This window comes from Oncorhynchus masou, chromosome 33 (assembly GCF_036934945.1).
Source record: "Oncorhynchus masou masou isolate Uvic2021 chromosome 33, UVic_Omas_1.1, whole genome shotgun sequence".
Taxonomy (NCBI): domain Eukaryota; kingdom Metazoa; phylum Chordata; class Actinopteri; order Salmoniformes; family Salmonidae; genus Oncorhynchus; species Oncorhynchus masou.
The window spans coordinates 25,562,384-25,571,796 of record NC_088244.1 but is presented as its reverse complement, the minus strand read 5'-3'; positions in this window follow the sequence as shown (position 1 = coordinate 25,571,796).

Below are 9,413 nucleotides of genomic sequence, written 5' to 3'. Positions count from 1 at the left end.
CCCAAAAAAATAAAAAATAATTTCATTTTCTTTTATGAAATATCCTTGGAATGTTCTCCTAACATTCACTAAAATGTTGTGCACAACATCTGTACCAACCACCACAGAACATTCTCCTTATGTTCTAATTAGGTTTCCAGGTAGTTTAATAACAAAATGTGTTCTGGCATCATCAGGGGAATGTTTTATACAAATATATAATCATGAGCACAACTAGATAGTTTAAGTGTCATTAGAACTTTCAGGGCAAACTAATTAATGTTTTGGGAATGTTCACAGAACCAATTTTGGTTTGCTGGGCAGTCTGTTCAGATAGTCAGTCATGCAATGCAGCATGTGCCGAGTCCGTGATTGCAATGATTTGTATAATGGAGACTTAGGTAAAACTATTGAATAAGGTCAAATATTGGGTGGCAAGAGGATCTCAGAGCCCATTTGGGCAGCTGAATTAATGTTTAGGAAGGACAAGGCTGAGTGTCTTGAAGAAATTGCTACATAAAGGTAAGCACATTTTGTGTTTGACATGGCACTATTGTCTATGATATTCTATTTTCAATAAATATGAATGGTTGTCAGTAATTACTCTGTTCTGTGTCTTTTTTACTTTTCACAACATTCACAAAATAACTGAAAGGTACACTGTATTTATAGGGATGGCTTAAGACAAATGTACGGAAAACCCTATTGAATGAAAACCCTATTGAATGAAAACTCCATGAGAAAATCTGTTGTCCAGCAAGTGGGAGGGTTTTCATCGGATGAATTAAATGTATTCAGAGCGCGCAAGGTAGCGACACTTACAGAGAGAGTTACACGACTGAATAAATCTGAACACCAAATACTGAGAAGTGCATAGGAAAGTTGTGCATAGGAAAGTTGTGCATAGGAAAGTTGTGCATAGGAAAGTTGTGCATAGGAAAGTTGTGCATAGGAAAGTTGTGCATAGGAAAGTTGTGCATAGGAAAGTTGTGCATAGGAAAGTTGTGCATAGGAAAGTTGTGCATAGGAAAGGCATAATTTTCAGTCTGAATCGGCCCCAATATGACAACTTCACACAAACCAGCCCCATATTTCAGAATTTCCACAAGAAGTTTAGCAAAAATCAGGAAGGCTGGAGTTCCTCTAAGATTTCATACGTCCAATTCCATTAACTACAATGCCTTCAGAAAGAATTCACACCCCTTGACCTTTTCCACATTTTGTTGTGTTACAGCCTGAATTTAAAATTGATTCGATTGTGATTTTGTGTCACTGGCCTACACACAATACCCCATAATGTCAAAGTGGAATTGATATATTCTTAAATGTTTACAAATGAATTGAGTCAGTAAGTATTCAACCCCTTTCTTATTTGTTATGGCAGGCCTAAATAAGTTCAAGAGTAAAAAAGTGCTTAACAAGTCACATAATAAGTTGCATGGACTCACTCTGTGTGCACTAATAGTGTTTAAAATAATTTTTGAATGACTACCTTTTCTCTGTACCCCACTCATAAAGTTATCTGTAAGGTACCTCCGTCAAGCAGTACATTTCAAGCACAGGTTAAACCACAAAGATGAGGGAGGTTTTCCAATGCCTCACAAAGAAGGGCCCCTAATGGTAGATGGGTTAAAAAAAGCACATATTGAATATTCCTTCGAGCATAGTGAAGTTCTTAATTTGGATGGTGCATCAATACACCCAGTCACTACAAAGATACAGGTGTCCTTCCTAACTCCAGAGAGGAAGGAAACTTCTCAGGGATTTCAGCATTTTTATTTTAATTTTATTTTATTTCACCTTTATTTAACCAGTTAGGCCAGTTGAGAACAAGTTCTCATTTACAACAGCGATCTGGCCAAGATAAAGCAAAGCAGTGCGACAAAAACAACAACACAGAGTTACATATGGGATAAACAAACGTAGAGTCAATAACACAATAGAAAAATCAATATACAGTGTGTGTAAATGAAGTAAGGAGGTAAAGCAATAAATAGGCCATAGTGGCAAAGTAATTACAATTTAGCAATTTACACTGGAGTGATATATTTGCAGATGAGGATGTGCAAGTAGAAATACTGGTGTGCAAAAGAGCAGAAAAACAAAAACAAATATGGGGATGAGGTAGGTAATTGGTTGGATGGGCTATTTAGAGATGGGCTGTGTACAGCTGCAGCGATTGGTAAGCTGCACTTTAGAGATTTTTGCAATTCATTCCAGTCATTGGCAGCAGAGAACTGGAAGAAAAGGCGGCCAAATGAAGTGTTGGCTTTGGGGATGACCAGTGAAATATACCTGTAGGAGCATGTGCTACGGGTAGGTGTTGCTATGGTGATCAGTGAGTTGAGATAAGGCGGAGCTTTACCTAGCAAAGACTTATAGATGACCTGAGGCCAGTGGGTTTCGGGACGAATAACCATGAGGCCAATGGTGATTTTAAAACAATTACAGAGTTTAATGGCTGTGATAAGAGAAAACTGAGGATGGATCAACAACATTGTCGTTACTCCATAATACTAACCTAATTGACAGAGTGAAAATAAGGAAGCATTTACAGAATAACAATATTACAAAACATGTGTCTTGTTTGCAATAAGGCACCAAAGTAATACTGCAAAACATGTGGCAAAGCAATTCACTTTTTTGTCCTGAATACAGGAAAAATCCAAAACAACACATACCGAGTAGCACTCTCCATATTTATGGGTATGCTTGTAATCGTTAAGGACTAGGATGTTTTTCAGGATAAAAAAGAAACGGAATGGAGCTAAGCACAGGCAAAATCCTAGAGGAAAACTTGGTTGTCTGTTTTTCACTAGACACTAGGAGATTCATTCACCGTTCAGCAGGACAATAACCTAAAATACAAGGCCAAATCTATACTGGAGTTGCTTACCAACAAGACTGCAAATATTCCTGAGTGGCCGAGTTACAGTTTTGACTTAAATCTACTTGAAAATCTATGGCAAGACCTGAAAATGGTTGTCTAGCAATGATCAACAACCAATTTGACAGAGGTTTAAGAATTTTTAAAATAATAATGGGCAAATGTTGCACAATCCATGTGTGGAAAGCTCTTAGGAGACTTACCCAGAAAGAGACACGGCTGTAATCGCTGCCAAAGATGCCTCTACAAAGTATTGATTCAGGGGTGTGAATATTTATGTAAATTAGATATTTCTGCATTTAATTTTCAATACATTTAATAAAATTTCTAAAAGCTTGTTTTCACTTTGTTATTATGAGGTATTGTGTGTAAATCGGTGAAAAAACTAAATCAATTTAATACATTCTGAATTCAGGCTGTAACACAACATAATGTGAAATAAGTCAAAGGGTATGAATACTTTCTGAAAGCACTGTATGCGGTACACAGAATAAGCCAGGCTGCTAACTGAAGAATAGTGTACAGACACTTACTACAGCGAGTGCACCATCAGTACACTACATTCTTAAAAGACAGACACTAAACACCCCACAACCATTGATCTAACAAAACAAAGGCTGATCAACAGCACCACTGCTGCCCTCACAACAATGTTCAGAGAGATTCCCGATTCAGAGGAAGAACAATCAACTGTTGTCGCTGTACTTCCTGCTCTCTCCTGCTGTTTTGCTCTAACGTCAAGGAAGTCCTCGCTTTAGATACATGTCTCCACTTCTACCTCACAAGCGTTCAGAAGTTTGAGGAGCCTCATAAACTGTATTTGAACTTAAAGACCCCTATCTGGCCTGTGTGGAGCAATGAGCCGGGCATCAAAGTCGAGGATGCAGGAGAACAACATCACCGTCCTGTAGAGGCTGTAGTGGAGCTCCTGGGCCAGAGATGTGTGGTAAGTCCCCATGACAACCTAAGGCTAGTTCATACCTGCCGCTTACATGCTTCCTTTCTCCTGATCTTGTCTACATTCTGATTATGTCCAATTTTGTTATCAAGTGTAGACAATTAAAATATGAATTGTGATCTGATTGTGATCAGATATTTTTTAAGACCTCCAGAGGTAGTCAGACATGCATTGTGTCTGGAAGTCTTACACGTGTAGATGGATCTGGAAGGCTATCCCTCCGCAAGGCTATCAAACAAGCTAAGCGTCAGTACAGAGACAAAGTAGAATCTCAATTCAACGGCTCAGACACAAGAGGTATGTGGCAGGGTCTACAGTCAATCACGGACTACATAAAGAAAACCATCCCAGTCACGGACCAGGATGTCTTGCTCCCAGGCAGACTAAATAACTTTTTTGCCCGCTTTGAGGACAATACAGTGCCACTGACACGGCCTGCAACGAAAACATGCGGAGTCTCCTTCACTGCAGCCGAGGTGAGTAAAACATTTAAACGTGTTAACCCTTGCAAGGCTGCAGGCCCAGACGGCATCCCCAGCCGCGCCCTCAGAGCATGCGCAGACCAGCTGGCTGGTGTGTTTACGGACATATTCAATCAATCCCTATCTCAGTCTGCTGTTCCCACATGCTTCAAGAGGGCCACCATTGTTCCTGTTCCCAAGAAAGCTAAGGTAACTGAGCTAAACGACTACCGCCCCGTAGCACTCACTTCCGTCATCATGAAGTGCTTTGAGAGACTAGTCAAGGACCATATCACCTCCACCCTACCTGACACCCTAGACCCACTCCAATTTGCTTACCGCCCAAATAGGTCCACAGACGATGCAATCTCAACCACACTGCACACTGCCCTAACCCATCTGGACAAGAGGAATACCTATGTGAGAATGCTGTTCATCGACTACAGCTCGGCATTCAACACCATAGTACCCTCCAAGCTCGTCATCAAGCTCGAGACCCTGGGTCTCGACCCCGCCCTGTGCAACTGGGTACTGGACTTCCTGACGGGCCGCCCCCAGGTGGTGAGGGTAGGTAACAACATCTCCTCCCCGCTGATCCTCAACACTGGGGCCCCACAAGGGTGCGTTCTGAGCCCTCTCCTGTACTCCCTGTTCACCCACGACTGCATGGCCACACACGCCTCCAACTCAATCATCAAGTTTGCGGACGACACAACAGTGTTAGGCTTGATTACCAACAACAACGAGACGGCCTACAGGGAGGAGGTGAGGGCCCTCGGAGTGTGGTGTCAGGAAAAGAATCTCACACTCAACGTCAACAAAACTACGGAGATGATTGTGAACTTCAGGAAACAGCAGAGGGAACACTCCCCTATCCACATCGATGGAACAGTAGTGGAGAGGGTAGTAAGTTTTAAGTTCCTCGGCATACACATCACAGACAAACTGAATTGGTCCACCCAAACAGACAGCATCGTGAAGAAGGCGCAGCAGTGCCTCATCAACCTCAGAAGGCTGAAGAAATTTGGCTTGTCACCAAATGCACTCACAAACTTCTACAGATGCACAATCGAGAGCATCCTGGCGGGCTGTATCACCTCCTGGTACGGCAACTGCTCCGCCCACAACCGTAAGGCTCTCCATAGGGTAGTGAGGTCTGCACAACGCATCACCGGGGGCAAACTACCTGCCCTCCTGGAGACCTACACCACCCGATGTTACAGGAAGGCCATAAAGATCATCAAGGACAACAACCACCCGAGCCACTGCCTGTTCACCCCGCTATCATCCAGAAGGCGAGGTCAGTACAGGTGCATCAAAGCTGGGACCGAGAGACTGAAAAACGGCTTCTATCCCAAGGCCATCAGACAGCAACCACTAACATTGAGTGGCTGCTGCCAACACACTGACTCAACTCCAGCCATTTTAATAATGGGAATTGATGGGAAATTATGTCAAATATATCACTAGCCACTTTAAACAATGCTACCTAATATAATGTTTACATACCCTACATTATTCATCTCATATGTATACGTATATACTGTACTCTATATCATCCACTGCATCTTTATGTAATACATGTATCACTAGCCACTTTAACTATGCCACTTTGTTTACATACTCATCTCATATGTATATACTGTACTCGATACCATCTACTGTATCTTGCCTTTGCTGCTCTGTACCATCACTCATTCATATATCTTTATGTACATATTCTTTATCCCCTTACACTTGTGTATAAGACAGTAGTTTTGGAATTGTTAGATTACTTGTTGGTTATTACTGCATTGCCGGAACTAGAAGCACAAGCATTTCGCTACACTCGCATTAACATCTGCTAACCACGTGTATGTGACAAATAAAATGTGATTTGATTTGATTTGGACAGTGAAACCATTTAAAATTATCATTGTTCCGCCCTCTAAAATCATTGACAGGTGACAATTGAATTATGCCATCAATATGTGTCATAGCCCTTTACACTCGTACCCGTATATGGGTTGAAAATGGCAGATTTTGACACTGATAAATGCCTAAATTGGAAGTGTCTATACAGTAACATACTATACATGACGTCAGAGCTCAGGGTCTCTGCTTGAACAGGTCTGTATGGGATTTGATTGACAGCCGTTCTGAACTTGAACACTGCACGCGACAAGAGGTTGCTCCTATCCCTCCCGCTATTTGGGCTACTTTTGGCAAAAAAATAGTCTGAGTGATGGATTACAAGGACTGAATGTATTTTGAAAGATATCTCTTTGATGTCATACACACAAGCCAAACACCTGTGAGTCCAAATGTGCATTTCACATTGCCATATCATAAAACTCATGTAATATACAGTGTCAACGTTTACAATCACTATGTTTGATATACATTTACAAGATGACATGGCATTAAACCCTGGGTTATCCTGAACAGAATGAGCCTATGTTTGTTGTATTGTGAAGGAAGTTTGTCGCGGACCACGCATCTGAATGCACTCATGACTCCATTCACACCAAAATGATGATCTGCTTCTCTGAATTGCCTTGTGAAAACCTAACACTGTAAGATAGTATTTTGTCATTTAGATAGTGATGTTGGCCACCTGACCCAGATTGAGATTTATAATGGACCGTTTTTGGATTGCTTATACAACAACAGTAATTGTGTAAAGGCGGGGATACATGGCTGTGCTCCAAACGAAACAACTACAAGTGTGCTAACTCTAGTTCCTCAACAGCACAGCTAGACTCTTCTTTAAATCTAAAAAGTGCATTAAAATTACTTAGGACCTGTGGACACTATGAAGAGGCGTGTGGCCACTTGGAAACAACAGTTAGACCTCTCAGTCAAACCCTTATCATTTATTTGTCTTATGTTGTACCTACCCTAAATTTTTGAAGGATATTCTTATAATGTTATTTAATGTATCAAGACTATTTTCAGATTTTGTTAAAATAAACAAATGCGGCGAAAAGTACAGTAAATGTAATATGTACATAAAATCAACTTTGTAATGTTTAGATTCAGTCTTGTGTCAGTTGAACTGTTGTCCTCTCCTTTAGTCTAGTAATTTCCCCATAATATCCATGAATTTAATTGCTACCATGGTTATGCATATGCTTTCCATATTTATTCTGCAAGAAACATTTCAATTTAGCACTATCCATATAGGCCAATTCCCATGAGTGTAAGGGGTTAAAATAAATATAATCAGGACAGAACAGCAGTGGAACATTTAGCATAAAGGGGGGACCAGGAAACTGGTCACAATTCAGCCACAGTGGACAGATAAGAGACACGTTTTAATACCATGTGTAGACACATTTCTGAAAATGTGGGCACAATCAGAATGTGGACAAGATCAGGACACAGGACCCATGTTAGCTCCAGGTATAAACAGGGTTTTAGACTGCAGGCCTGACTCAGAGACCAGATATAACATGGAGACATGGTCTGGATGTGAAAGGATTGGACAGGTATATCTAACATATCTTTCAGATAGGGGCTTGGGTTGTTTATGGATGGGGCCAAAGTAATCAGGGTTACATTCTGGGATGAAATGTAACATTTACATTTACATTTAAGTCATTTAGCAGACGCTCTTATCCAGAGCGACTTACAAATTGGTAACCTTTGGAATCAGGCCTTGTTGTCTTTTAAGCTTTGGACAGGAAAGACTTCTGTAACATAAATGATCCAGATTGGTATTTTTTGCACAATTTCATAGTTTGGTTTAATACAGGGGTGTCAAACCCATTCCATGAAGGGTCTAGTGTCTGTAGGTTTTTGGTATTTCCCTTCAGTCAAGACCTAGAGGGGTTCTTTACTAATTAGTGAACTTGACCTTAATTAATCAATCGAGTACAAGGGAGGAGTGAACCTGCAGACACTCGGATCTCCATGGAATGAGTTTGACGCTTGGTTTATTACTTCAATATGCAACAAAATCATAAAACGCACACTTCCAAGAGCCCTGAACAATGCTTAATTATCACTCAATTAAACATGAATAACTATTTGGGTAAAACATTAATGGTAATGGGAATATTAGACTTACATGTAAGGGGGAAAAATATCTCCTTGTGTTACCCTTTTCATTTAGTCGAATTTCGCCTAAGAGCTATACTAAGACATAGCCACTGCATACTTGCCTCAGAGGTGAACTACTGGAAGCCGGGCCTGAGGCCACTTCCTGTGAAGCTAGAAGAACAGGATGTTTACTACAGTTCAACACATGGATGACTTGTTGCTGTTTGGGAAATGTAAAACTTGAAGTGCATTTGAGTTTTAAAAAGGCTTCTGAAGTTTGTAATTTCCACTTTGACATTTGAGACTTGACTTTCCCTTATGGAACATGTATCAGCCCCTTCAAAAAATGTCCATTAATTATAACCTTAATTAATCAATCAAGTACAAGTTGTAGACTTGTTTATGTGCTGCTGTGCAGTTTATTGCTAGCCTTACTTTGCTACCTGCCAACTTTACTTTTTTAATTTTTTAATTAACGTTTTATATTTTTTTTAAATTCCCATTCGCTCCACTTATTCACTCAACCTTTTCACCTCGGACACATTATATGGTTGTGTTTCGTCAGGACCTCCACCAGCCGAAGCTAAGTAATGTTAGTAACAATAACATTATGCCTTCTAATTGCAGTCCCTGTACTCATAATATACAGGAGAACGATCGTCTTATGGTGGGGATAGCTGTGCTGCAAGTCCAGCTTCAGACTCAAACGTTAGGCAAGGGTCATTTAAGTGTAGGAAAGGATGAACCAGCGTCTGTGCCACCAATAGGTACAGATAGTAGTATAAATCCCCTTGCATAGTCCCCGCAGCTGGACAATATTCTCACGGCTTCTGGAGGGAAATGCTGTAGGAATGCTCAACCGGTGTTGCTCATTCAGCTGACAGAAACTTTCAACCGGTTCTCCCCAATAAGCAATGGGTCAGAGGCCGAGTCTTCTCTGGTCTCTCCTCTCGTTACGGGGTCTGAGACGCCTTAGCCTCCCACCATTATCTCTGACAAATTGAAAACTCTAGTCATTGGCGACTCCATTACCCGCAGTATTAGACTTCAAACGAATCATCCAGCAATCATACACTGTTTACCAGGGGGCAGGGCTACCGACGTT